The 27855-nt window shown below is 46.8% G+C and overlaps 17 non-coding genes across 17 annotated transcripts; all 17 read left to right on the plus strand.

Moving 5' to 3' along the window:
• The first annotated feature begins 972 nt into the window (after positions 1 to 972).
• On the plus strand, positions 973 to 1045 carry trnak-cuu (transfer RNA lysine (anticodon CUU)). The gene has a single exon. It is a non-coding gene; the product is annotated as a tRNA-Lys (tRNA).
• Positions 1046 to 4875: 3830 nt separating this feature from the next.
• On the plus strand, positions 4876 to 4948 carry trnak-cuu (transfer RNA lysine (anticodon CUU)). The gene has a single exon. It is a non-coding gene; the product is annotated as a tRNA-Lys (tRNA).
• Positions 4949 to 5074: 126 nt separating this feature from the next.
• Positions 5075 to 5148, plus strand: trnan-guu (transfer RNA asparagine (anticodon GUU)). Its single transcript has one exon. It is a non-coding gene; the product is annotated as a tRNA-Asn (tRNA).
• Positions 5149 to 5942: 794 nt separating this feature from the next.
• Positions 5943 to 6015, plus strand: trnak-cuu (transfer RNA lysine (anticodon CUU)). Its single transcript has one exon. It is a non-coding gene; the product is annotated as a tRNA-Lys (tRNA).
• Positions 6016 to 6141: 126 nt separating this feature from the next.
• On the plus strand, positions 6142 to 6215 carry trnan-guu (transfer RNA asparagine (anticodon GUU)). Its single transcript has one exon. It is a non-coding gene; the product is annotated as a tRNA-Asn (tRNA).
• A 1825-nt stretch (positions 6216 to 8040) lies between these two features.
• trnak-cuu (transfer RNA lysine (anticodon CUU)) lies at positions 8041 to 8113 on the plus strand. Its single transcript has one exon. It is a non-coding gene; the product is annotated as a tRNA-Lys (tRNA).
• A 126-nt stretch (positions 8114 to 8239) lies between these two features.
• Positions 8240 to 8313, plus strand: trnan-guu (transfer RNA asparagine (anticodon GUU)). The gene has a single exon. It is a non-coding gene; the product is annotated as a tRNA-Asn (tRNA).
• A 794-nt stretch (positions 8314 to 9107) lies between these two features.
• On the plus strand, positions 9108 to 9180 carry trnak-cuu (transfer RNA lysine (anticodon CUU)). Its single transcript has one exon. It is a non-coding gene; the product is annotated as a tRNA-Lys (tRNA).
• A 126-nt stretch (positions 9181 to 9306) lies between these two features.
• trnan-guu (transfer RNA asparagine (anticodon GUU)) lies at positions 9307 to 9380 on the plus strand. Its single transcript has one exon. It is a non-coding gene; the product is annotated as a tRNA-Asn (tRNA).
• A 794-nt stretch (positions 9381 to 10174) lies between these two features.
• trnak-cuu (transfer RNA lysine (anticodon CUU)) lies at positions 10175 to 10247 on the plus strand. The gene has a single exon. It is a non-coding gene; the product is annotated as a tRNA-Lys (tRNA).
• Positions 10248 to 10373: 126 nt separating this feature from the next.
• On the plus strand, positions 10374 to 10447 carry trnan-guu (transfer RNA asparagine (anticodon GUU)). The gene has a single exon. It is a non-coding gene; the product is annotated as a tRNA-Asn (tRNA).
• Positions 10448 to 11612: 1165 nt separating this feature from the next.
• On the plus strand, positions 11613 to 11685 carry trnak-cuu (transfer RNA lysine (anticodon CUU)). The gene has a single exon. It is a non-coding gene; the product is annotated as a tRNA-Lys (tRNA).
• Positions 11686 to 11811: 126 nt separating this feature from the next.
• On the plus strand, positions 11812 to 11885 carry trnan-guu (transfer RNA asparagine (anticodon GUU)). Its single transcript has one exon. It is a non-coding gene; the product is annotated as a tRNA-Asn (tRNA).
• Positions 11886 to 13243: 1358 nt separating this feature from the next.
• trnak-cuu (transfer RNA lysine (anticodon CUU)) lies at positions 13244 to 13316 on the plus strand. The gene has a single exon. It is a non-coding gene; the product is annotated as a tRNA-Lys (tRNA).
• Positions 13317 to 13442: 126 nt separating this feature from the next.
• Positions 13443 to 13516, plus strand: trnan-guu (transfer RNA asparagine (anticodon GUU)). The gene has a single exon. It is a non-coding gene; the product is annotated as a tRNA-Asn (tRNA).
• Positions 13517 to 14310: 794 nt separating this feature from the next.
• trnak-cuu (transfer RNA lysine (anticodon CUU)) lies at positions 14311 to 14383 on the plus strand. The gene has a single exon. It is a non-coding gene; the product is annotated as a tRNA-Lys (tRNA).
• A 126-nt stretch (positions 14384 to 14509) lies between these two features.
• On the plus strand, positions 14510 to 14583 carry trnan-guu (transfer RNA asparagine (anticodon GUU)). Its single transcript has one exon. It is a non-coding gene; the product is annotated as a tRNA-Asn (tRNA).
• Positions 14584 to 27855: the final 13272 nt, after the last annotated feature.

Raw genomic sequence — 27855 nt, forward strand, 5'->3', positions numbered from 1 at the left:
CCAACGGGGTCTCGGTTTCCAGCGTGGAAAGCGAGCCTGCCATTGCCAGAAAAGTCCAGGTCTGCTTTTTTTTATAAGCTGACCCATGGACTGGTTAGCCGTAGGTCTCTGTGGCGCAATCGGACATCGCGTTCGGCTGTTAACCGAAAGGTTGGTGGTTCGAGCACACCCAGGTACGAACGGTGTTTTTCGTTGACGTCCGGCCATGCAACCACCAACACAGCTGCAGAATTTAGCACACGTGTGTCCACTAACACATCCGTGTCATTTCGGACGCATGACATGACGTTTCTTGGCCCCTTTTAGCGTTTACAGTTTGGTCAGTTGCTTTGTGTTCAAAGAAGACAGCGGGTGTTGTGAAAGTTTACATCAGCTTATGTTTGCTGTGGCGCGTGCATTGAATACTCATGTTTTGTTCCCGGTGGTGGAGGCCTGTGTTCCAGAGAGGTCCTGCTCAAAACTCCTTTTAAAATACCATCGAGCATCCGTAATAACTTCCGACATTGATCGAACGTGGATTTTGTTCTCATAAGGAGGGCACCGGTAACTTGTAACCTATCAGGCTCTCAGGCATCAGGTCAATCGATTCGGCATAGGCCTATATGTACTAGCTTTTTTGCTTCCGGTTGGAGGTTGTTTCCCTCCAACTCTTTGTTGTATGACTCACTTTCGCCTTTGGATATTTGGAGAAGGATGCCTTCGGTAACCGCTCTCTCACTCGACAGACCGAAACGGAACTTTAGCTCCGGGTTGTGCATTTTATTGGCCTGCTCTACTGGGTCAAATTGTATCCCCCAACAACAGATATGGCTCAAACAAACAAAGTACACTCTAAGCCTACCTCTAGGCTTAACCCTGACTTTACCCGCAAGAGGCTATGCCAAGCCTGTGCGAAATGTGAGGCTCCCTTTCACGGGCGCAATGTAGGCACAGATAATGGCCGCGACCAGCCCGAAGCAGGTCACCGCAGTTGCCCGGCTAGCTCAGTCGGTAGAGCATGAGACTCTTAATCTCAGGGTCGTGGGTTCGAGCCCCACGTTGGGCGCATCTATTAGCCCTCTCTCTTCCCAACGGGGTCTCGGTTTCCAGCGTGGAAAGCGAGCCCGCCATTGCAGGAAAAGTCCAGGTCTACTTTATTTTATAAGCTGACCCATGGACTCATTCGCCGGAGGTCTCTGTGGCGCGATCGGACAGCGTGTTCGGCTGTTAACCGAAAGGTTGGTGGTTCGAGCACACCCAGGTACGAACGGTGTTTTTCGTTGACGTCCGGCCATGCAACCACCAACACAGCTGTAGAATTTAGCACACGTGTGTCCACTAACACATCCGTGTCATTTCGGACGCATGACATGACGTTTCTTGGCCCCTTTTAGCGTTTACAGCTTGGTCAGTTGCTTTGTGTTCAAAGAAGACAGCGGGTGTTGTGAAAGTTTACATCAGCTTATGTTTGCTGTGGCGCGTGCATGGAATACTCATGTTTTGTTCCCGGTGGTGGAGGCCTGTGTTCCAGAGAGGTCCTGCTAAAAACTCCTTTTAAAATACCATCGAGCATCCGTAATAACTTCCGACATTGATCGAACGTGGATTTTGTTCTCATAAGGAGGGCACCGGTAACTTGTAACCTATCAGGCTATCAGGCATGAGGTCAATCGATTCGGCATAGGCCTATATGTACTAGCGTTTTTGATTCAAGTTGGAGGTTGTTTCCCTCCAACTCTTTGTTGTATGACTCACTTTTATCTTTGGATATTTGGAGAAGTTTGCCTTCGGTAACCGCTCTCTCACTCGACAGACCGAAACGGGGGGACGAATGGTGTTTTTCGTTGACGTCCTGCCATGCAACCACCAACACAGCTGCAGAATTTAGCACACGTGTGTCCACTAACACATCCGTGTCATTTCGGACGCATGAAACGACTTTTCTTGGCCCTTTTAGCGTTTACAGCTTGGTCAGTTGCTTTTTGTTCAAAGAAGACAGCGGGTGTTGTTGAAGTTTACATCAGCTTGTGTTTGCTGTGGCGCGTGGATGGAATGCTCCTATTTTGTTCCGGGTGGTGGAGTCCAGGTCTGCTTTTTTTTATAAGCTGACCCATGGGCTGGTTAGCTGTAGGTCTGGTGCAATCGGACAGCGCGTTTGGCTGTTGACCGAAAGGTTGGTGGTTCGAGCCCACCCAGGAACGAACTGTGTTTTTCGTTGACGTCCAGCCATGCAACCACCAACACAGCTGTTTTGTTCCCGGTGGTGGAGGCCTGTGTTCCAGAGAGGTCCTGCTCAAAACTCCTTTTAAAATACCATCGAGCATCCGTAATAACTTCCGACATTGATCGAACGTGGATTTTGTTCTCATAAGGAGGGCACCGGTAACTTGTAACCTATCAGGCTATCAGGCATGAGGTCAATCGATTTGGCATAGGCCTATATGTACTAGCGTTTTTGATTCAAGTTGGAGGTTGTGTCCCTCCAACTCAGCTTATGTTTGCTGTGTTTACATCAGCTTATGCTTGCTGTGGCGCGTGGATGGAATGCTCATATTTTGTTCCGGGTGGTGGAGTCCATGTCTGCTTTTTCTTATAAGCTGACCCATGGACTGGTTAGCTGTAGGTCTGGTGCAATCGGACAGCGCGTTCGGCTGTTGACCGAAAGGTTGGTTGTTCGAGCCCACCCAGGGACGAACTGTGTTTTTCGTTGACGTCCGGCCATGCAACCCACAACACATGTTTTGTTCCCGGTGGTGGAGGCCTGTGTTCCAGAGAGGTCCTGCTCAAAACTCCTTTTAAAATACCATCGAGCATCCGTAATAACTTCCGACATTGATCGAACGTGGATTTTGTTCTCATAAGGAGGGCACCGGTAACTTGTAACCTATCAGGCTATCAGGCATGAGGTCAATCGATTCGGCATAGGCCTATATGTACTAGCGTTTTTGATTCAAGTTGGAGGTTGTGTCCCTCCAACTCTTTGTTGTATGACTCACTTTTATCTTTGGATATTTGGAGAAGTTTGCCTTCGGTAACCGCTCTCTCACTCGACAGACCGAAACGGGGGGACGAATGGTGTTTTTCGTTGACGTCCTGCCATGCAACCACCAACACAGCTGCAGAATTTAGCACACGTGTGTCCACTAACACATCCGTGTCATTTCGGACGCATGAAACGACTTTTCTTGGCCCTTTTAGCGTTTACAGCTTGGTCAGTTGCTTTTTGTTCAAAGAAGACAGCGGGTGTTGTTGAAGTTTACATCAGCTTATGTTTGCTGTGGCGCGTGGATGGAATGCTCATATTTTGTTCCGGGTGGTGGAGTCCAGGTCTGCTTTTTTTTATAAGCTGACCCATGGACTGGTTAGCTGTAGGTCTGGTGCAATCGGACACCGCGTTCGGCTGTTGACCGAAAGGTTGGTGGTTCGAGCCCACCCAGGGACGAACTGTGTTTTTCGTTGACGTCCGGCCATGCAACCACCAACACAGCTGCAGAATTTAGCACACGTGTGTCCACTAACACATCCGTGTCATTTCGGACGCATGACACGACGTTTCTTGGCCCCTTTTAGCGTTTACAGCTTGGTCAGTTGCTTTGTGTTCAAAGAAGACAGCGGGTGTTGTGAAAGTTTACATCAGCTTATGTTTGCTGTGGCGCGTGCATGGAATACTCATGTTTTGTTTCCGGTGGTGGAGGCCTGTGTTCCAGAGAGGTCCTGCTCAAAACTCCTTTTAAAATACCATCGAGCATCCGTAATAACTTCCGACATTGATCGAACGTGGATTTTGTTCTCATAAGGAGGGCACCGGTAACTTGTAACCTATCAGGTTATCAGGCATGAGGTCAATCGATTCGGCATAGGCCTATATGTACTAGAGTTTTTGATTCCAGTTGGAGGTTGTGTCCCTCCAACTCTTTGTTGTATGACTCACTTTTATCTTTGGATATTTGGAGAAGTTTGCCTTCGGTAACCGCTCTCTCACTCGACAGACCGAAACGGGGGGACGAATGGTGTTTTTCGTTGTCGTCCAGCCATGCAACCAATCGGACAGCGCGTTCGGCTGTTAACCGAAAGGTTGGTGGTTCGAGCCCACCCAGGGACGAACGGTGTTTTTCGTTGACGTCCGGCCATGCAACCACCAACACAGCTGCAGAATTTAGCACACGTGTGTCCACTAACACATCCGTGTCATTTCGGACGCATGACAAGACGTTTCTTGGCCCCTTTTAGCGTTTACAGCTTGGTCAGTTGCTTTGTGTTCAAAGAAGACAGCGGGTGTTGTGAAAGTTTACATCAGCTTATGTTTTCTGTGGCGCGTGGATGGAATACTCATGTTTTGTTCCGGGTGGTGGAGGCCTGTGTTCCAGAGAGGACCTGCTCAAAACTCCTTTTAAAACACCATCGAGCATCCGTAATAACTTCCAATATTGATCGAACGTGGATTTTGTTCTCATAAGGAGGGCACCGGTAACTTGTAATCTATCAGGCTCTCAGGCATCAGGTCAATCGATTCGGCATAGGCCTATATGTACTAGCGTTTTTGCTTCCGGTTGGAGGTTGTGTCCCTCCAACTCTTTGTTGTATGACTCACTTTCGCCTTTGGATATTTGGAGAAGGATGCCTTCGGTAACCGCTCTCTCACTCGACAGACCGAAACGGAACTTTAGCTCCGGGTTGTGCATTTTATTGGCCTGCTCTACTGGGTCAAATTGTATCCCCCAACAACAGATATGGCTCAAACAAACAAAGTACACTCTAAGCCTACCTCTAGGCTTAACCCTGACTTTACCCGCAAGAGGCTATGCCAAGCCTGTGCGAAATGTGAGGCTCCCTTTCACGGGCGCAATGTAGGCACAGATCATGGCCGCGACCAGCCTGAAGCAGGTCACCGCAGTAGCCCGGCTAGCTCAGTCGGTAGAGCATGAGACTCTTAATCTCAGGGTCGTGGGTTCAAGCGCCACGTTGGGCGCATCTATTAGCCCTCTCTCTTCCCAACGGGGTCTCGGTTTCCAGCGTGGAAAGCGAGCCCGCCATTGCCGGAAAAGTCCAGGTCTGCTTTTTTTTATAAGCTGACCCATGGACTGGTTCGCCTTAGGTCTCTGTGGCGCAATCGGACAGCGCATTCGGCTGTTAACCGAAAGGTTGGTGGTTCGAGCCCACCCAGGGACGAATGGTGTTTTTCGTTGACGTCCGGCCATGCAACCACCAACACAGCTGCAGAATTTAGCACACGTGTGTCCACTAACACATCCGTGTCATTTCGGACGCATGACACGACGTTTCTTGGCCCCTTTTAGCGTTTACAGCTTGGTCAGTTGCTTTGTGTTCAAAGAAGACAGCGGGTGTTGTGAAAGTTTACATCAGCTTATGTTTGCTGTGGCGCGTGCATGGAATACTCATGTTTTGTTCCCGGTGGTGGAGGCCTGTGTTCCAGAGAGGTCCTGCTCAAAACTCCTTTTAAAATACCATCGAGCATCCGTAATAACTTCCGACATTGATCGAACGTGGATTTTGTTCTCATAAGGAGGGCACCGGTAACTTGTAACCTATCAGGCTATCAGGCATGAGGTCAATCGATTCGGCATAGCCCTATATGTACTAGCGTTTTTGATTCCAGTTGGAGGTTGTGTCCCTCCAACTCTTTGTTGTATGACTCACTTTTATCTTTGGATATTTGGAGAAGTTTGCCTTCGGTAACCGCTCTCTCACTCGACAGACCGAAACGGAACTTTAACTCCGGGTTGTGCATATTATTGGCCTGCTCTACTGGGTCAATTTGTATCCCCCAACAACAGATATGGCTCAAACAAACAAAGTACAATCTAAGCCTACCTCTAGGCTTAACCCTGACTTTACCCGCAAGAGGCTATGCCAAGCCTGTGCGAAATGTGAGGCTCCCTTTCACGGGCGCAATTTAGGCACAGATAAAGACCGCGACCAGCCCGAAGCAGTTTACCGCAGTTGCCCGGCTAGCTCAGTCGGTAGAGCATGAGACTCTTAATCTCAGGGTCGTGGGTTCGAGCCCCACGTTGGGCGCATCTATTAGCCCTCTCTCTTCCCAACGGGGTCTCGGTTTTCAGCGTGGAAAGCGAGCCTGCCATTGCCAGAAAAGTCCAGGTCTGCTTCTTTTTATAAGCTGACCCATTGACTGGTTAGCCGTAGGTCTCTGTGGCGCAATCGGACAGCGCATTCGGCTGTTAACCGAAAGGTTTGTGGTTCGAGCCCACCCAGGGACGAACAGTGTTTTTCGTTGACGTCCGGCCATGCAACCACCAACACAGCTGCAGAATTTAGCACACGTGTGTCCACTAACACATCCGTGTCATTTCGGACGCATGAAACGACTTTTCTTGGCCCTTTTAGCGTTTACAGCTTGGTCAGTTGCTTTTTGTTCAAAGAAGACAGCGGGTGTTGTTGAAGTTTACATCAGCTTATGTTTGCTGTGGCGCGTGGATGGAATGCTCATATTTTGTTCCGGGTGGTGGAGTCCAGGTCTGCTTTTTTTTATAAGCTGACCCATGGACTGGTTAGCTGTAGGTCTGGTGCAATCGGACAGCCCGTTCGGCTGTTGACCGAAAGGTTGGTGGTTCGAGCCCACCCAGGGACGAACTGTGTTTTTCGTTGACGTCCGGCCATGCAACCACCAACACAGCTGCAGAATTTAGCACACGTGTGTCCACTAACACATCCGTGTCATTTCGGACGCATGACACGACGTTTCTTGGCCCCTTTTAGCGTTTACAGCTTGGTCAGTTGCTTTGTGTTCAAAGAAGACAGCGGGTGTTGTGAAAGTTTACATCAGCTTATGTTTGCTGTGGCGCGTGCATGGAATACTCATGTTTTGTTTCCGGTGGTGGAGGCCTGTGTTCCAGAGAGGTCCTGCTCAAAACTCCTTTTAAAATACCATTGAGCATCCGTAATAACTTCCGACATTGATCGAACGTGGATTTTGTTCTCATAAGGAGGGCACCGGTAACTTGTAACCTATCAGGCTATCAGGCATGAGGTCAATCGATTCGGCATAGGCCTATATGTACTAGAGTTTTTGATTCCAGTTGGAGGTTGTGTCCCTCCAACTCTTTGTTGTATGACTCACTTTTATCTTTGGATATTTGGAGAAGTTTGCCTTCGGTAACCGCTCTCTCACTCGACAGACCGAAACGGGGGGACGAATGGTGTTTTTCGTTGTCGTCCAGCCATGCAACCAATCGGACAGCGCGTTCGGCTGTTAACCGAAAGGTTGGTGGTTCGAGCCCACCCAGGGACGAACGGTGTTTTTCGTTGACGTCCGGCCATGCAACCACCAACACAGCTGCAGAATTTAGCACACGTGTGTCCACTAACACATCCGTGTCATTTCGGACGCATGACAAGACGTTTCTTGGCCCCTTTTAGCGTTTACAGCTTGGTCAGTTGCTTTGTGTTCAAAGAAGACAGCGGGTGTTGTGAAAGTTTACATCAGCTTATGTTTTCTGTGGCGCGTGGATGGAATACTCATGTTTTGTTCCGGGTGGTGGAGGCCTGTGTTCCAGAGAGGACCTGCTCAAAACTCCTTTTAAAACACCATCGAGCATCCGTAATAACTTCCAATATTGATCGAACGTGGATTTTGTTCTCATAAGGAGGGCACCGGTAACTTGTAATCTATCAGGCTCTCAGGCATCAGGTCAATCGATTCGGCATAGGCCTATATGTACTAGCGTTTTTGCTTCCGGTTGGAGGTTGTGTCCCTCCAACTCTTTGTTGTATGACTCACTTTCGCCTTTGGATATTTGGAGAAGGATGCCTTCGGTAACCGCTCTCTCACTCGACAGACCGAAACGGAACTTTAGCTCCGGGTTGTGCATTTTATTGGCCTGCTCTACTGGGTCAAATTGTATCCCCCAACAACAGATATGGCTCAAACAAACAAAGTACACTCTAAGCCTACCTCTAGGCTTAACCCTGACTTTACCCGCAAGAGGCTATGCCAAGCCTGTGCGAAATGTGAGGCTCCCTTTCACGGGCGCAATTTAGGCACAGATCATGGCCGCGGCCAGCCTGAAGCAGGTCACCGCAGTAGCCCGGCTAGCTCAGTCGGTAGAGCATGAGACTCTTAATCTCAGGGTCGTGGGTTCGAGCGCCACATTGGGCGCATCTATTAGCCCTCTCTCTTCCCAACGGGGTCTCGGTTTCCAGCGTGGAAAGCGAGCCCGCCATTGCCGGAAAAGTCCAGGTCTGCTTTTTTTTATAACCTGACCCATGGACTGGTTCGCCTTAGGTCTCTGTGGCGCAATCGGACAGCGCATTCGGCTGTTAACCGAAAGGTTGGTGGTTCGAGCCCACCCAGGGACGAATGGTGTTTTTCGTTGACGTCCGGCCATGCAACCACCAACACAGCTGCAGAATTTAGCACACGTGTGTCCACTAACACATCCGTGTCATTTCGGACGCATGACACGACGTTTCTTGGCCCCTTTTAGCGTTTACAGCTTGGTCAGTTGCTTTGTGTTCAAAGAAGACAGCCGGTGTTGTGAAAGTTTACATCAGCTTATGTTTGCTGTGGCGCGTGCATGGAATACTCATGTTTTGTTCCCGGTGGTGGAGGCCTGTGTTCCAGAGAGGTCCTGCTCAAAACTCCTTTTAAAATACCATCGAGCATCCGTAATAACTTCCGACATTGATCGAACGTGGATTTTGTTCTCATAAGGAGGGCACCGGTAACTTGTAACCTATCAGGCTATCAGGCATGAGGTCAATCGATTCGGCATAGCCCTATATGTACTAGCGTTTTTGATTCCAGTTGGAGGTTGTGTCCCTCCAACTCTTTGTTGTATGACTCACTTTTATCTTTGGATATTTGGAGAAGTTTGCCTTCGGCAACCGCTCTCTCACTCGACAGACCGAAACGGAACTTTAACTCCGGGTTGTGCATATTATTGGCCTGCTCTACTGGGTCAATTTGTATCCCCCAACAACAGATATGGCTCAAACAAACAAAGTACAATCTAAGCCTACCTCTAGGCTTAACCCTGACTTTACCCGCAAGAGGCTATGCCAAGCCTGTGCGAAATGTGAGGCTCCCTTTCACGGGCGCAATTTAGGCACGGATAAAGACCGCGACCAGCCCGAAGCAGTTTACCGCAGTTGCCCGGCTAGCTCAGTCGGTAGAGCATGAGACTCTTAATCTCAGGGTCGTGGGTTCGAGCCCCACGTTGGGCGCATCTATTAGCCCTCTCTCTTCCCAACGGGGTCTCGGTTTCCAGCGTGGAAAGCGAGCCTGCCATTGCCAGAAAAGTCCAGGTCTGCTTTTTTTTATAAGCTGACCCATGGACTGGTTAGCCGTAGGTCTCTGTGGCGCAATCGGACATCGCGTTCGGCTGTTAACCGAAAGGTTGGTGGTTCGAGCCCACCCAGGGACGAACGGTGTTTTTCGTTGACGTCCGGCCATGCAACCACCAACACAGCTGCAGAATTTAGCACACGTGTGTCCACTAACACATCCGTGTCATTTCGGACGCATGACACGACGTTTCTTGGCCCCTTTTAGCGTTTACAGCTTGGTCAGTTGCTTTATGTTCAAAGAAGACAGCGGGTGTTGTGAAAGTTTACATCAGCTTATGTTTGCTGTGGCGCGTGCATGGAATACTCATGTTTTGTTCCCGGTGGTGGAGGCCTGTGTTCCAGAGAGGTCCTGCTCAAAACTCCTTTTAAAATACCATCGAGCATCCGTAATAACTTCCGACATTGATCGAACGTGGATTTTGTTCTCATAAGGAGGGCACCGGTAACTTGTAACCTATCAGGCTATCAGGCATGAGGTCAATCGATTCGGCATAGCCCTATATGTACTAGCGTTTTTGATTCCAGTTGGAGGTTGTGTCCCTCCAACTCTTTGTTGTATGACTCACTTTTATCTTTGGATATTTGGAGAAGTTTGCCTTCGGTAACCGCTCTCTCACTCGACAGACCGAAACGGAACTTTAACTCCGGGTTGTGCATATTATTGGCCTGCTCTACTGGGTCAATTTGTATCCCCCAACAACAGATATGGCTCAAACAAACAAAGTACAATCTAAGCCTACCTCTAGGCTTAACCCTGACTTTACCCGCAAGAGGCTATGCCAAGCCTGTGCGAAATGTGAGGCTCCCTTTCACGGGCGCAATTTAGGCACAGATAAAGACCGCGACCAGCCCGAAGCAGTTTACCGCAGTTGCCCGGCTAGCTCAGTCGGTAGAGCATGAGACTCTTAATCTCAGGGTCGTGGGTTCGAGCCCCACGTTGGGCGCATCTATTAGCCCTCTCTCTTCCCAACGGGGTCTCAGTTTTCAGCGTGGAAAGCGAGCCTGCCATTGCCAGAAAAGTCCAGGTCTGCTTCTTTTTATAAGCTGACCCATTGACTGGTTAGCCGTAGGTCTCTGTGGCGCAATCGGACAGCGCATTCGGCTGTTAACCGAAAGGTTTGTGGTTCGAGCCCACCCAGGGACGAACAGTGTTTTTCGTTGACGTCCGGCCATGCAACCACCAACACAGCTGCAGAATTTAGCACACGTGTGTCCACTAACACATCCGTGTCATTTCGGACGCATGAAACGACTTTTCTTGGCCCTTTTAGCGTTTACAGCTTGGTCAGTTGCTTTTTGTTCAAAGAAGACAGCGGGTGTTGTTGAAGTTTACATCAGCTTATGTTTGCTGTGGCGCGTGGATGGAATGCTCATATTTTGTTCCGGGTGGTGGAGTCCAGGTCTGCTTTTTTTTATAAGCTGACCCATGGACTGGTTAGCTGTAGGTCTGGTGCAATCGGACAGCGCGTTCGGCTGTTGACCGAAAGGTTGGTGGTTCGAGCCCACCCAGGGACGAACTGTGTTTTTCGTTGACGTCCGGCCATGCAACCACCAACACAGCTGCAGAATTTAGCACACGTGTGTCCACTAACACATCCGTGTCATTTCGGACGCATGACACGACGTTTCTTGGCCCCTTTTAGCGTTTACAGCTTGGTCAGTTGCTTTGTGTTCAAAGAAGACAGCGGGTGTTGTGAAAGTTTACATCAGCTTATGTTTGCTGTGGCGCGTGCATGGAATACTCATGTTTTGTTTCCGGTGGTGGAGGCCTGTGTTCCAGAGAGGTCCTGCTCAAAACTCCTTTTAAAATACCATTGAGCATCCGTAATAACTTCCGACATTGATCGAACGTGGATTTTGTTCTCATAAGGAGGGCACCGGTAACTTGTAACCTATCAGGCTATCAGGCATGAGGTCAATCGATTCGGCATAGCCCTATATGTACTAGCGTTTTTGATTCCAGTTGGAGGTTGTGTCCCTCCAACTCTTTGTTGTATGACTCACTTTTATCTTTGGATATTTGGAGAAGTTTGCCTTCGGTAACCGCTCTCTCACTCGACAGACCGAAACGGAACTTTAACTCCGGGTTGTGCATATTATTGGCCTGCTCTACTGGGTCAATTTGTATCCCCCAACAACAGATATGGCTCAAACAAACAAAGTACAATCTAAGCCTACCTCTAGGCTTAACCCTGACTTTACCCGCAAGAGGCTATGCCAAGCCTGTGCGAAATGTGAGGCTCCCTTTCACGGGCGCAATTTAGGCACGGATAAAGACCGCGACCAGCCCGAAGCAGTTTACCGCAGTTGCCCGGCTAGCTCAGTCGGTAGAGCATGAGACTCTTAATCTCAGGGTCGTGGGTTCGAGCCCCACGTTGGGCGCATCTATTAGCCCTCTCTCTTCCCAACGGGGTCTCGGTTTCCAGCGTGGAAAGCGTGCCTGCCATTGCCAGAAAAGTCCAGGTCTGCTTTTTTTTATAAGCTGACCCATTGACTGGTTAGCCGTAGGTCTCTGTGGCGCAATCGGACAGCGCGTTCGGCTGTTAACCGAAAGGTTGGTGGTTCGAGCCCACCCAGGGACGAACAGTGTTTTTCGTTGACGTCCGGCCATGCAACCACCAACACAGCTGCAGAATTTAGCACACGTGTGTCCACTAACACATCCGTGTCATTTCGGACGCATGACACGACGTTTCTTGGCCCCTTTTAGCGTTTACAGCTTGGTCAGTTGCTTTACTGTTCAAAGAAGACAGCGGGTGTTGTGAAAGTTTACATCAGCTTATGTTTGCTGTGGCGCGTGCATGGAATACTCATGTTTTGTTCCCGGTGGTGGAGGCCTGTGTTCCAGAGAGGTCCTGCTCAAAACTCCTTTTAAAATACCATCGAGCATCCGTAATAACTTCCGACATTGATCGAACGTGGATTTTGTTCTCATAAGGAGGGCACCGGTAACTTGTAACCTATCAGGCTATCAGGCATGAGGTCAATCGATTCGGCATAGGCCTATATGTACTAGCGTTTTTGATTCCAGTTGGAGGTTGTGTCCCTCCAACTCTTTGTTGTATGACTCACTTATATCTTTGGATATTTGGAGAAGTTTGCCTTCGGTAACCGCTCTCTCACTCGACAGACCGAAACGGGGGGACGAATGGTGTTTTTCGTTGACGTCCTGCCATGCAACCACCAACACAGCTGCAGAATTTAGCACACGTGTGTCCACTAACACATCCGTGTCATTTCGGACGCATGAAACGACGTTTCTTGGCCCTTTTAGCGTTTACAGCTTGTTCAGTTGCTTTTTGTTCAAAGAAGACAGTGGGTGTTGTGAAAGTTTACATCAGCTTATGTTTGCTGTGGCGCGTGGATGGAATGCTCATATTTTGTTCCGGGTGGTGGAGGCCTGTGTTCCAGAGAGGTCCTGCTCAAAACTCCTTTTAAAACACCATCGAGCATCCGTAATAACTTCCGACATTGATCGAACGTGGATTTCGTTCTCATAAAGAGGGCACCGGTAACTTGTAACCTATCAGGCTCTCAGGCATCAGGTCAATCGATTTCGGCATAGGATTATATGTGCTAGCGTTTTTGCTTCCGTTTGGAGGTTGTGTCCCTCCAACTCTTTTTTGTATGACTCACTTTTGCCTTTGGATATTTTGAGAAGTTTGCCTTCGGTAACCGCTCTCTCACTCGACAGACCGAAACGGAACTTTAACTCCGGGTTGTGCATTTTATTGGCCTGCTCTACTGGGTCAATTTGTATCCCCCAACAACAGATATGGCTCAAACAAACAAAGTACAATCTAAGCCTACCTCTAGGCTTAACCCTGACTTTACCCGCAAGAGGCTATGCCAAGCCTGTGCGAAATGTGAGGCTCCCTTTACGGGCGCAATTTAGGCACGGATAAAGACCGCAACCAGCCCAAAGTAGTTCACTGCAGTTGCCCGGCTAGCTCAGTCGGTAGAGCATGAGACTCTTAATCTCAGGGTCGTGGGTTCGAGCCCCACGTTGGGCGCATCTATTAGCCCTCTCTCTTCCCAACGGGGTCTCGGTTTCCAGCGTGGAAAGCGAGCCCCCCATTGCCGGAAAAGTCCAGGTCTGCTTTTTTTTATAAGCTGACCCATGGACTGGTTCGCCTTAGGTCTCTGTGGCGCAATCGGACAGCGCATTCGGCTGTTAACCGAAAGGTTGGTGGTTCGAGCCCACCCAGGGACGAATGGTGTTTTTCGTTGACGTCCGGCCATGCAACCACCAACACAGCTGCAGAATTTAGCACACGTGTGTCCACTAACACATCCGTGTCATTTCGGACGCATGACACGACGTTTCTTGGCCCCTTTTAGCGTTTACAGCTTGGTCAGTTGCTTTGTGTTCAAAGAAGACAGCGGGTGTTGTGAAAGTTTACATCAGCTTATGTTTGCTGTGGCGCGTGCATGGAATACTCATGTTTTGTTCCCGGTGGTGGAGGCCTGTGTTCCAGAGAGGTCCTGCTCAAAACTCCTTTTAAAATACCATCGAGCATCCGTAATAACTTCCGACATTGATCGAACGTGGATTTTGTTCTCATAAGGAGGGCACCGGTAACTTGTAACCTATCAGGCTATCAGGCATGAGGTCAATCGATTCGGCATAGCCCTATATGTACTAGCGTTTTTGATTCCAGTTGGAGGTTGTGTCCCTCCAACTCTTTGTTGTATGACTCACTTTTATCTTTGGATATTTGGAGAAGTTTGCCTTCGGTAACCGCTCTCTCACTCGACAGACCGAAACGGAACTTTAACTCCGGGTTGTGCATATTATTGGCCTGCTCTACTGGGTCAATTTGTATCCCCCAACAACAGATATGGCTCAAACAAACAAAGTACAATCTAAGCCTACCTCTAGGCTTAACCCTGACTTTACCCGCAAGAGGCTATGCCAAGCCTGTGCGAAATGTGAGGCTCCCTTTCACGGGCGCAATTTAGGCACGGATAAAGACCGCAACCAGCCCGAAGCAGTTTACCGCAGTTGCCCGGCTAGCTCAGTCGGTAGAGCATGAGACTCTTAATCTCAGGGTCGTGGGTTCGAGCCCCACGTTGGGCGCATCTATTAGCCCTCTCTCTTCCCAACGGGGTCTCGGTTTCCAGCGTGGTAAGCGAGCCTGCCATTGCCAGAAAAGTCCAGGTCTGCTTTTTTTTATAAGCTGACCCACTGACTGGTTAGCCGTAGGTCTCTGTGGCGCAATCGGACAGCGCGTTCGGCTGTTAACCGAAAGGTTGGTGGTTCGAGCCCACCCAGGGACGAACGGTGTTTTTCGTTGACGTCCGGCCATGCAACCACCAACACAGCTGCAGAATTTAGCACACGTGTGTCCACTAACACATCCGTGTCATTTCGGACGCATGACAAGACGTTTCTTGGCCCCTTTTAGCGTTTACAGCTTGGTCAGTTGCTTTGTGTTCAAAGAAGACAGCGGGTGTTGTGAAAGTTTACATCATCTTATGTTTCCTGTGGCGCGTGGATGGAATACTCATGTTTTGTTCCGGGTGGTGGAGGCCTGTGTTCCAGAGAGGACCTGCTCAAAACTCCTTTTAAAACACCATCGAGCATCCGTAATAACTTCCAATATTGATCGAACGTGGATTTTGTTCTCATAAGGAGGGCACCGGTAACTTGTAACCTATCAGGCTCTCAGGCATCAGGTCAATCGATTCGGCATAGGCCTATATGTACTAGCTTTTTTGCTTCCGGTTGGAGGTTGTGTCCCTCCAACTCTTTGTTGTATGACTCACTTTCGCCTTTGGATATTTGGAGAAGGATGCCTTCGGTAACCGCTCTCTCACTCGACAGACCGAAACGGAACTTTAGCTCCGGGTTGTGCATTTTATTGGCCTGCTCTACTGGGTCAAATTGTATCCCCCAACAACAGATATGGCTCAAACAAACAAAGTACACTCTAAGCCTACCTCTAGGCTTAACCCTGAATTTACCCGCAAGAGGCTATGCCAAGCCTGTGCGAAATGTGAGGCTCCCTTTCACGGGCGCAATTTAGGCACCAACTCCAGACCGGTTCTTCACCCATCGGTTGATGGTGTGGATGTCCTACCACCTGTGGAAGGTGAGGGTATCCTGCCCAGATTGTGGCAAGAACTTGACGGGGTATGGTGTTCACAAGAGGGCTCGGAAGGTCCTGGACATTGAAAGGTACTACCTGATGGTGACAGAGACACTCAGATGCACTGTGTGTTCTCTAAACTATCTGTCAACAAGTCAGACTGTCCGGGACCAGCTTGACCTGCCTCACCAGAAAATGTTCCGGCTGATCCTGACCCGCAAGTAAGTAAATGCTTACTTGCTTACTAAAAAAGGTGGTGATGGTGCAGTGGATAAGCCTTTGGTGTGAGAGACCAGGTTCGAATCCCGTGTGAGACACCAATGTGTCCCTGAGCAAGACACTTAACCCCTAGTTGCTCCAGAGGCGTGCAACCTCTGACATATATAGCAATTGTAAGTCGCTTTGGATAAAAGCGTCAGCTAAATGTAAATCAGTAGAAAAGATGTTGATTGTGAAGACTTAAACCAATGAATTGACCCTTCAATTAACATGTAACTAATCACAGCAACAATGTGTTTTCAGGTATGCCTGTGACATCTGTGTCATTAGGCTGCTTCGGGACCGGACGCTGGGCAACAGTCCAGCTCGATAGGTGAGGCAGTTGAAAGAGAACCATGGGGAAGAATGGCTGAATCGGTTGGCACACTATCTTGGGGAGTGTGCTGACTTTACGGATGGCTCTCAATGGCTTTGGCTCAATTCTCAAATGAGATTTTTCTCTCTTAAAACAATAAGTTCAGACCTCTGAATGTGTCGTTACTTTGGTAAATTCCAGATCACAAAGAAGCTGGCTGGCCATGGACGGGGGACAGCACTCTGGGTGAGCTCTATTGGAAACGAGGTCGGCCAGATACTGACCAGTGTCCTGTCGGTGCAGGAGGGGCAAGGACTGGACAGGATGGTGGCTGGTGTCATGGACCGGTACCGCCTGGCAGCAGTTCCACCCCCAGTGCTGCTGTATGTGGACTGTGGCTGCTGCGTGAGTAGTGAAGGGGCAACTAGCAAGCTGCAGACCAGGTTTGGGCAATGGCCAGACCTCCACATACGGCTGGACATCTGGCACTTTATGAGAAGGCTGGCCGTGGGCTGCACCAGCGATGCCCATCCCCTCTACCCAACCTTCATGGGATGCCTGTCTGCCTGCATTTTTGAGTGGGATACGGGGGACCTCAGCCTGTTGCGGCAGGCCAAAAAACAACAGCTGATGCAGGAGAGTATGCCAGCTATTACTGACCTCCTGGTGGACAGGAGCATCCGTAAAAGGGACCTCAGCCTTTACTGCCGCAGGAGGACGCGCGGTGAGGAGGACACCATTCGCCTCATTGAGAGGCTGCTGCAGGAGCTAGGGGGGGCAAATGGGAGGGATCTTATGGGTGTGCCACTGCTAGATCAAGCGCGCATGGAGCACATCTGGCGTGTGCAGAAACGCCATGTCAGGTGCATCCAGGACTTGCCAGAAGTGCCACTCTGCACTGAGGTAGGCACCACCAAAAAGGCGGTGGTCACCCTGACCAGGTATCGCTGTGCCAGAGGGTCCACATCCCTTGAATCGTTCCATTGCCACTTGAACAGGTTTATTCCAGGTTAGTGTCTCACATGTATGATGTCTTAAATAACTGCTATGCATTATTCAGATTGAAAGGCAAATCCTTTTACAGTGGTATAAATGTTTTGTTCTTCTTCTTGGAACCAGTGCCAATGCACTGAACTTCCAGCTGTACCTCCTGGAAGGCCTGAACAGGTGGAATCAGGATCGGGGGACTGCGGCAGTGACCGGCAAGCCAGCCGGGCTTTTATGCCAACTTTCCGGGCTTTTATGCCAACTTTCAGGGCACCTGCCAAATACACTGGTATGTCTTACCCTTATCTGGCTACATTATACTTTTAATTTGTGCGTTTTCAATTTTTCATCTAGATATTGAATCTATCATTTTATTATTCCCATTAACAAAGCCAACCATACACTGAGTCTGATTACAGTTGCATTATAACTTGACAGGATGCTTTGAATATAATTAGTCATGTACGTGTGTGGTTTTTTGTTCTTTTTCATAGGAGAGCTGCTTGGTGTTGACTATCTCCTGAGTCAGACTGGACAGCCCCTGGTGGTGAACCCCGACTCAGAGGAGACAGAGAACATGCTAGAGAATGTGGATGAAGGCGTGGACGAAGAAGACGAGGGCTTCGGGGAAGACCAGACTCATGACATTACTGTGTCAAGTCTTACCGATGACCCTAGCTTCTCTGTCTCCTCCTGCTTTATGCCCTCTGAGTCTCTCTCCTCCACCACGCCTGCCACCTTCTCTCAGCCTGCTGCCACCCCGTCTCAGCCTGCCCTGCCTGTTCCCTCCTGCCAGCCTGTTGCCTCAACCCATAATGCCTCCTCCACCCAGTCTGCTGCCTCCTCCACCCCCCAGTCTGCTGCCTTCTCCGCTGCCTCCTCCACCCAGTCTACTGCCTCCTCCATGCCGCAGCCAGGTGTTTCTACATCATCTGATGAGTCTGCAGTATGTAAATACTTTTTTTATTACAAGCGTCTAAATTATTGTCACCGTCTGCTAACATTTTGGAATGCAATAATAAATCCTGGTATTTATATAGACCAGTGTATATGCATCTGTGTTTTATCTCACTTCACTGTTCTCATATTGTTGCTCATATCTTTATTTTTTTCAGGCTGTGGATGACTTTGGTGTGCCAGGTATGGACAGAGTTGACAGCCTTGCGAAGTGTCTAGTGGAACTCAGGAAACATCCCTCTCTGGCACTCACCAACCAGCAGGTCAGGATCATCCAACTTTTTATACTTTCCCTCTTTGACTTGTCATACATGTTTACGCTTGCTTGTTTTTTTTCTCATTTGCTCTGTATTATATGCTCTTCTCTGATTTGGTGAGCAATATTGTTGCTATTTGGCAAAACCTGCTGGACTTCGACAAGAGGAGAGTCGTGTTTTCTTCCAGACACAGGAGCAAGCTGGATACTGGGAGGTTCAGGTCACCCAAGAAGAGGCAGGAGTTCACTCCAGGGGTGGAGAGTGTGAAGAGGCATGCACTCACCACCACTGCCCCACTTGCCCAGTGGCCAGATTGTTCTCGCGTGATTGAGACTATTTTTGTCAGGCTCTGTGCCATTCACCGGAGTCCCAAGAAAAAGGGGACTGGCACAGTGTCCAGATGGGACCTCATCCTGGAGGACTATAGAAAAATCAGGCGGTGCATTCTGGGAAATGCAACAGTCATGCAACAGACCACCATCCAGCTGGTGGACATGAGCCACACCACCTTGGTTCAGTGGCACAACAGCCGGGTAAAAAGACAGGACAATGCGGTAGTAATGCAGGGGCTGGAACTACCTAGCCGCTTGTCTGTGGCTGCTGACCCTCTGCTCCCTGCCAATGTGCGCCCCCCATCTGCGCCCCCCCCAGCCAGGCCCGGCTCACCAGTACCACCTGCCAAGTAGCACTGTGGGCCCGGCACAGGTGTAGAGGAAGAGGAAGATCCCTTCAGCCCCAGTGGTTTTGGCACCAGCACCTGAGACACCACCTACCCAGCGGCAACTATTTCCTCCTCCCCCACGCCCAGGCACTCAACTCCTGCTCCAGCTCCAATTCGAAAACTGACCCGCAAAGTGCAGCACAACACATGCAAGAAATGCGGGATATTCAGAACAGCAGAGACTGGGCACAGCCAGTACAAGGGCATTGTATTTTGCCCCTCAGTAGAGACAGTGCCAAAGGAGCAGTGGTTGGAGGATACAAAAAAAAAAATACAATTTTTTTTTTTTATCTTGTATATAGTTATCATTGTATATAGTTATCATTGTATATAATTTCCAGTTTCCTGTTTTATTGCACTTTTTAAAAAAAAGGATGACAATAAAATTCAGGTTTGGTCTTTTTATCATAAATGCTTCTCCTTGTTTTTTGTGTTTTCCTTTACTATAGTATCATTCAAAAGTTATAGTCACTTGTGAAAAAATGTTGTAATGGATGTATTCAGTAATAAAATAATTGACTTGTTTTTACAATAGTTTTTAGAAAAGAACTGAAGCAGAAATATAATTGAAACTATAGTATAATTTACTATAAATAAAATATTTAGAACCATTTATATATCTGTAGTACAATAATAATTTGTATTGTAAAATGACAGATCAGAACTGATTTCTGCAACATGGAAACTGTTATTTTTAACGATAAAACATAATTCACAGCATAACACAGTAATCTTAATTTCTGGCAGCAGTGGGATTCGAACCGCCAACCTTGTGATCAGCTTTACTCCCATATAAATGTATAGGAAGATTCAAAAAAACAGTTTTTGCAATAATTTATGACAAACGTAGACTTTCAAAAATATTGATGTTGGGGGGAGAAAGTCATAAAAAACACTTTCTTCTCTTTTCCTCTCCTTTTCCCTTCTTTTCTCTCTTTTTCCTCTTTTTCCCCCCCCTCTAACAGACTATTGTTCCCCAGCTTCAATGGCTTATGGGGTAGGATAGACCAGTAAGGATCCATTTATGTATCCTCTCTTTCACGGGGAAACGAAGGGTGCATATGGCGTCGCTTTTGAATCAGGGAAGCCTTCGTCGCGCCGCGGGGACGCAACCGGCCTACAAATACGGCCTTCAGAGGGTGCAGCCTTTGAATTGGGACGTCCTTCATTGCGCCGCTGTGACGCAATCGGCCTTCAAATTCGGCCAAGCGGCCTTCAAATATGGCCTTCGGAGGATGCAGCCTTCACATTGGGACACAGCTAAAGAGATGCGTCTCAGGTGCACGGCCCCCTCTGCTGGGCTCTGCCCGCTTTTCCAGCATTTTTCAAATATTGCCAGTGGGTGGAGTCAGGCTCTGACAAGGGGTTTAGTTACCCTTAAAGCCATCAAATCAATCTTGAGGCTAGGTAATATAACACCTGGCAAAAATTGTTGGGGGGCCCTGTTTCATAGAGCTAACCTGGTGTATGTATCCAGTTACACTCTGAATGCTGTTTAGATTAACTTGCCATATCTATAAGAAATATAGCATGCACCATAAAAAACTATTTAAGATCAACTAATGGGATCATGACTTCCATGAGCCACATGTGTATATAATGAATATGCAAATTATTTTTTGTGTTAATTCAACATAATTAGTGTGGGGCAGTCATGGCCTAATGGTAACAGAGTTGGACTGGTGACCCAAAGGTTGCTGGTTCGATTCCAGTACCGGCAGAAATATGACTGAGGTGTCCTTGAGCAAGGCACCTAACCCCCAATCGCTCCCCGGGTGCCACTCAAGGCTGGGTGTGTGTATCCACGTTTGCAGTGTGTGTGTTCACTACTCACTACTCTGCTCCTAATGTGTGTGCACTTACTTGGATGGGTTAAATGCAGAGGTCAAATTCCAAGTATGGGTTACCATACTTGGCCGTCACTTTCACTTTCATAATGTAGTTATAATCATCAGACATATGTTTGTGATGTATAGTTAATTTTTAAAATACACCAAACATTATCAGGAAAATATTAAAGTCATACTCTGAATTTAAAAGTCATTAAAGGTGGATATAGACAAACCTGTGACACTACAGTATATTAGGCTTGCAGATAATGAAAGACAATTTTCAGTTACTTTTAAGCTTTTTGATAATAAGATTCACCTGATTGGTCAACTAATTATGAAGCCTCTTAAAAATTTGTTGTTATTTTACTTAATTTCTTGTTAATTTGTACAGAACAAAAATCAATCATGCTAATTAAATATTACGTAAATATTGAAATGATTAATTCATTGCATAATATTTGGTTATTTGATATTGAGTAGTAAAGTAGTGTAATGTTTTTCCATCAATTCATAATTATATGAGGTTTTATAAAGCAGGCAAACAAGGAGACTACTTTTTGTGTTTCTTGAGAAGGTGGGGTTGAGCTGGTCATAGGGGGCTTTTACACTGGGCTAGTTTGCTGCGGTCCGAGGCCGAGCGCGATTGTTCCCGGCGCCCCCCGCAGCGTTGGTCTGGTTCCACACTCAACTTGATTCTATCGAACTCTGGTGCGTTTGCGTGCATATTACGTCATTGCAAATGTGCACGGCGCATGATAGAAAACACGACCCGGGTCAATATATTGTGTTTTTTATTAATTTGGTGCTATTATGCATAGCTGAGTAAACAACGCAGTGTGTGTGTGTGTGTGTGTGTGTGTGTGTGTGTGTGTGTGTGTGTGTGTGTGTGTGTGTGTGTGTGTGTGTGTGTGTGTGTGTGTGTGTGTGTGTGTGTGTGTGTGTGTGTGTGTGTGTCGCATAAGCTGTCTTTCCGCTGCTTGCAAATGGACTCTTTTGAGGAGACAGTGGATTTCCATTAAATTGTTGCCCTGATTGCACGCACTATGCGCGAAAACACTGAAGACTCACTCTTGTTCGTATCCAAGGTAAATCTTCATCTCTTACGTGTGCTTTATTTAACTAAATACATCATAATCGGCTAAAACGCATGCGCAGGATACTTTACTTCCTGAAGAAGTGCGCACCCCAGTCCGTGTTGCTTTCACATACACGCGAACCGCAGCACTGTTCGGGAGCAACTGAGCTCAGACCACCTCCTCCAGGTAGTCTCGGGTTCGGGACCCAGTGCGCACCCGGGTCCACATGACAGCGTTCACATTAGCGATTTTTCATGCGAACCGTGCCCCGTTCCGAACTACACTGCCAGTGTGAAAGCCCCCATAGATTAAGCAATCGAATCGAAGCAAGATATGAATAATAAGGATATATATTCAGGAACAGGGAAAAAATAACCAAATACACAAAACAGTGTGCACAATACACAAACAATAACCAACATAATACACTGACAAGAGAGGAACTAAATACACAGAGGAATAAGGGGACAACAGTTGAAGACGGTGAGTGGTGATGATGATAATTGCGGGCAGGTGTCCGTGATGGTGAAGGAGGTGCAGGTGTGGACCAAGGAGGATGCTGGGAGTTGTAGTGCAGACAGGGATAAACGATAGACAGTGAGGATGACGATATGATGGTGACTGTGACAGAATGTTGAAAAGAAATGGGTATAAATGAGATAGAAGTAGCTATAAATGAGATAGAATAATTTCATCTACCAGGGTTCTCAAGTCTCAAGCATTGGCCGTGAGACACACGCAATTCAACCAGTTCACACGCTCACACACCACACTGTGTATTTCTCACGCTGAAAAGCCAATGCCAACCAAGTTGTCCTGCAAGCTTTAAAACGTTGTATACGAGGCGCAGGCAAACAAAGTGAAGTTTCCTGTCGCCAGCACGTATCTCGGGCAGATTGCGTTCGTTACTAGGCATCATAGATGCGCGAACACACGGAAGTTGACTGAACATTCTCGGCCACCGTACGTTCGTAACTAGGTAATTTGTTTTTCCAAACTGTTTGGAGCGATTTGTTATATTTTTGTAATTTTTGTATATTTGCAATTTTGAAATATTACATTAAAGAGTATATTTGATGTGATGAATTGCTCTGTCATTTATCAGATTTACCAATTGTTATAATTTCAATTTGTGCTGGTTAATTATGAACAATTTGGTTAAATTGGGGGGCGGGGCTACATTAGGGCTCCTCCCCTAACCGCATGTGATCTCACTCCAAGCTTTTGATAAAACTTGAGAACCCTGACCCCCATGGCTATACCCAATGCCAGAAATAGACCTATACATACATAAGCAGATACACAAAAATTAACCAAATTTGCCATTAAAAGTAATCGTTCAACATACATTAATCAAGTATACAACAACATGACTCAAATATTCACAGATGGATCAAAAGACCGCATAACAGGTAGAGCAACTGCAGCAGTGTATATGCCTCAGGACTATGTTAAAATTTCAAAAAGAGTAACAGATCATATATCTGTTTTTACAACAGAACTGATAGCCATATCATTAGCTTAACAATGGATAGAAGAAAAGCAGCCTAGTAGTAGTGTGATATGTACAGACTCACAATCAGCTCTGCAAAGTTTAGAGAGTGAAACATCCTTAGCAAGACAAGATATTTTAAATGAAACATTGCAGAAGTTATATACCATAAAGCACTTAGGCGTAAGGGTGAGTTTTTTGTGGGTGCCAGCCCATGTCGGAGTAAAGGGGAATGAGGAAGCTGATAAACTGGCAAAGGAGTTGTTGAAATATCCTGAGATCAACATCAGAGTACAGATGAGTAAAGCGGAAATTAAGGGGCTGATTGGGATTGAAGTGAAAAAGAGGTGGCAGAGGATATGGGACAATGAAATAAGAGGAAGACATTTGTATAGTATACAAAGAAATGTGGGGGTGGAAAGAACAACTGTTAAAGGAACACTCCACCCCTTTTTGAAATAGGGCTTATTCACCATCTCCCCTACATTAAGATAGAAAAAATTATCTCGATAATTTTTCCGGCCACGATAATTTCCATTTGCATGCTTTGTTCTCCTCGTCTCTCTCTCTCTCTCTCTCTCTCTCTCTCTCTCTCTCTCTCTCTCTCTCTCTCTCTCTCTACCAAAGAGACTGGATCACACTTCTGTTTAAGACATAACCGACATATTTTATGTGAATACTCTCCAAAACGGAGATTTAAACATAATGTTGTGTGTATTTGTCCATTCAGACACGAAACAGAGCTCAATTCATTACTCGCGCGCTGTTTAGGGCTCTATGGCTGCACACTTCGGGTCAGGTGTGTGCGCACAGAAAGATGAGACATGATACAATATGAGAAAGTCATTCAATATGAGACATTTCTTCTATCCTTTTATTTTGGTAAAGAATAAAATTCCAGTTCGGCGTTCCTCTTTCGGCTGTTGTTGCAGCTAACTGCACAACATGTTGCAGGCATTACTGAGACCGTCGGTCGTCAAGTTGGCGGCGCAAAGCTACAGTGACGTCATGTGAACCGAACGAATATGAGAATATATATGCAAAATTCATATATATAAAACAAATAGACATATATGAAACATATATTTCAAAATATAGCAAAAATGGCCGTTTTCATGTAAGTGCCATATATTTTCCTGTATAATCTGCATAAATGTAAGACGCATATATGTATATGCATATATGTACTTTTTCAATGCATCAGTATCACATGCATGTATGTTTACATACATTTATTAAATATGTGGAAAACAAATATGTATGTCACATATTTATAATGTTGTCCATATATGCGAGAAACCAATACTATACTGTAATATATGTAGATATATGGTATCATATATGGATGAACTCAAATATTTTCTTCACATGTTTGGACACGTTCATATATGTTGCGGGCATATATTGTGTTCTCAGATAAGTCAAATATATGTATAGATATATGTCATGCTATTTAAAATATAAGTACATATATGGCCATATATTACATTTTTGTATGGGGAATTTTAAAATTTAATAGGCATGTGATGTTGATTTTTGGCAAACTATTTATTTAATAGTGGTGCAGGTGCACTGCAAATGTCTAATATAATGAATACTTGGTTAATAAGTCAATTTAACCTTAATGTTTGTTTAATAATGTAACTAATGGAAAGCATATCAGATATTTTTAGTTGAAATGAGTTTATGCTCAATGTAATGTGTTAACTTAATATATTTACGAAGACATGTTTTATATTGTTTCATCATATATATATATATATATATATATATATATATATATATACAGTATATATAGTAGATTTCTAATATTTAAGTTTTAGAATGTGGGTGCACTTAAATGTGGTTTGTTTTAAGCATAATGTGCTAATTGATATGTTTCATCAAAGAAAATTAAGATATTTTTTCTTGTTTTTTTAAAGTAAATGCTTATTGATTTCAGAATTGCTAGATATTTGTGTGTGAAAATGGTTAGAAAATCACTATAGTGTAATGAAGTGGAGTATTGTTGGGTGTTTTATAAAACTGCCAACTTGAGTTATGTAAGTATTCATAATCTTCTTGTTATCAGTATCAGCTGGCGATTCAGAGGCAATTCTTGCTTCAATGCGACTGACAAAAGACCTGCAAGCTGCCATCTAGACTGCCACTGTGGGACAGCGGCGAAATCCCCGGAGGTAGGGTAGACTGACAGTCAGCAATTTTGGTGCTGTGCTGTTGTCACAGCGCTCATCGACTCCATGCCCATCCCTCATGAGGGTGCTTGGGGGGAACAACCTGGATGGAGTGATGGCTGTCAACTGGGGTGTAGTGAACGAGGCTGAAGGGGTGAAAGCTTTTGAGCAGGCCTGTCAGCTGGAGGTGCTCGGGTCTCGTCTCTTTGTGAGTCAGGTATTCTGGAAGCATCACCCGATGGACTTGTGGAGCCATCTGCCCTGTTGGAAGTTAACTGTCCACACAGCCAGAGGAACATGACCATCACAGAGGCAGTCCAGTCATCATCTTTCTGTCTACGTGTGGAGGGTGGGTCATACGTCTTGAAAAAGGATCACCCATACTGGCACCAGGTCCAAGGACAGCTGTACATCACAGGCCATGAGTTATGTTATTTTGTGGTGTGGACCACAAAGGAAGCAATCATCCTGTCCATCCTCAAAGACCCTGGTGTGGAAATCTCCTCCTGGAGAACTTCTACACCCAATACATGCTCCCAGTGTTGTCCAGTAGATAGGAGGACATGTAAATATGTAAATAGTAAATTTTTTATAGAATCAGTTCTTTTTTTACAAGTTTCAAGTTCTTTGAGTTCTATTTGTAAGTTCACACTTACAAATAAATTAGATAGAATAAATGGTATGCATATTTGGCGTGCTGTTCGGGGAGAGGGCTCCGAGCTCAGATATTTGGCCCGAACCCAGAGTACTCCCCCCGTATTGCTGGTTTAAGAAGTAACCAGGCGAGTGTGAGGAGACGGGGTGGTGGAGGGATGCTGAAAAACTGTCAAAGAACATAGGTGAGTCAAATGTGTGTATATATAGGTCTCCAACTCTGATTGGATAGACATGTTGATTACTGATTGTCGACAGCTGGTTGGAATGATGTGATAATTGGATCAATTATTTGAACATGCTCCTCCCGAACTTTGTTTATAAAACATAATTTCACTAGTTCACACTTAAAATTAAGTTAGATAGAATAAATGGTATGCATATTTGGCGTGCTGTCCGGGAGAGGGCTCCGAGCTCGGATATTTGGACCGAACCCAGAGTACTCCCTCAAAAGTTGCAATAAATGCGGGACAACCGCCAGAAATGATGTTGATGACCCCCCAAAAACTTGCAGAGTGTAAGCTTATGGTGCCAATCGTAGGGAGCGAATTTAGTCGCTGGATGGGGAGGTCTTCTTGCATCGTCGGAAGGGAGTTGATTGTCGTGGCATCGGATGCGTGGCCTCGTTGATGGCGAATTGGATGGAGAATTGAATAGTCGTTGGGTGGGAGGAGGGAACACTGCTGCAGCAGTGAAGGCGAGTTGGATGGAGAAACGGAGCTCCTGAGGGAGCGGAGTAGATGACACTGCTGCGGCAGTGGACCAATCTTGCTTTCGATTTGCTTTCCAACTATCCTTTGGACAGAGAACTGAGCTCCTGCGGGAGCGGAAGAGAATGCTGCTGCGGCAGTGGAGCAAGTTTGGACGGAGAAACGGAGCTCCTGCGGGAGCGGAGTAGATGACACTGCTGCGGCAGTGGACCAAACTTGCTTTCGATTTGCTTTCCGACTATCCTTTGGACAGAGAACTGAGCTCCTGCGGGAGCGGAAGAGAATGCTGCTGCGGCAGTGGAGCAAGTTTGGACGGAGAAACGGAGCTCCTGCGGGAGCGAAGTAGATGACACTGCTGCGGCAGTGGACCAACTTGTTTCCAGAACTCAACTGTCCAAAGTAAGTTGGACTAAGAACTGGGCTCCTGCGCGAGCAGAAAAGATAACGCTGCAGTGGTAGAAGTTTGGATGGAGTAACGGAGCTCCTGCGGGAGCGGAATAGATGACACTGCTGCGACAGTGGAAAACTTGCTTCTCACTTGCTTCCAAGTATCCTATGGTGAGTTGAATGGAGAATTGAGCACCTGCTGGAGCAGAAGAGATAATGGTTCCGCGGGAATGGAGCTAGTTGGAGTAAGAAATGGAACTCCTGCGGGAGTGGAGATGACGACACTGCTGCGGCAGTGGGTCAAACTTGCTTTCTGAATTCAACTGTCCAAAAAGGTAAGTTGGACATGGAACTGGGCTCCTGCGGGAGCAGAAAAGATAATGCTGCTGTGGCAGAGGATCAAGTTTGGATGGAGAAATGGAACTCCTGCGGGAGCAGAGTAGATTATGCTGTAGTGGAAAGACTTGGTTCTGACTTTCTTTCAAATTATCCAATGAGCCATTTGGCTGGAGAACGAACTCCTGATGGAAAGGAAGAGATGATACTGCCTTGGCTACTGTATATAGACCTCCAGGGCCCTATGCTGATTTCCTAAAAGAGTTTGCAGAGTTTCTCTCAGATCTATTGGTCAATACCGAT

The sequence above is a fragment of the Siphateles boraxobius genome, unplaced genomic scaffold (assembly GCF_051911475.1).
Source record: "Siphateles boraxobius isolate OS27281-9 unplaced genomic scaffold, OSU_SipBor_1 61, whole genome shotgun sequence".
Lineage (NCBI taxonomy): Eukaryota > Metazoa > Chordata > Actinopteri > Cypriniformes > Leuciscidae > Siphateles > Siphateles boraxobius.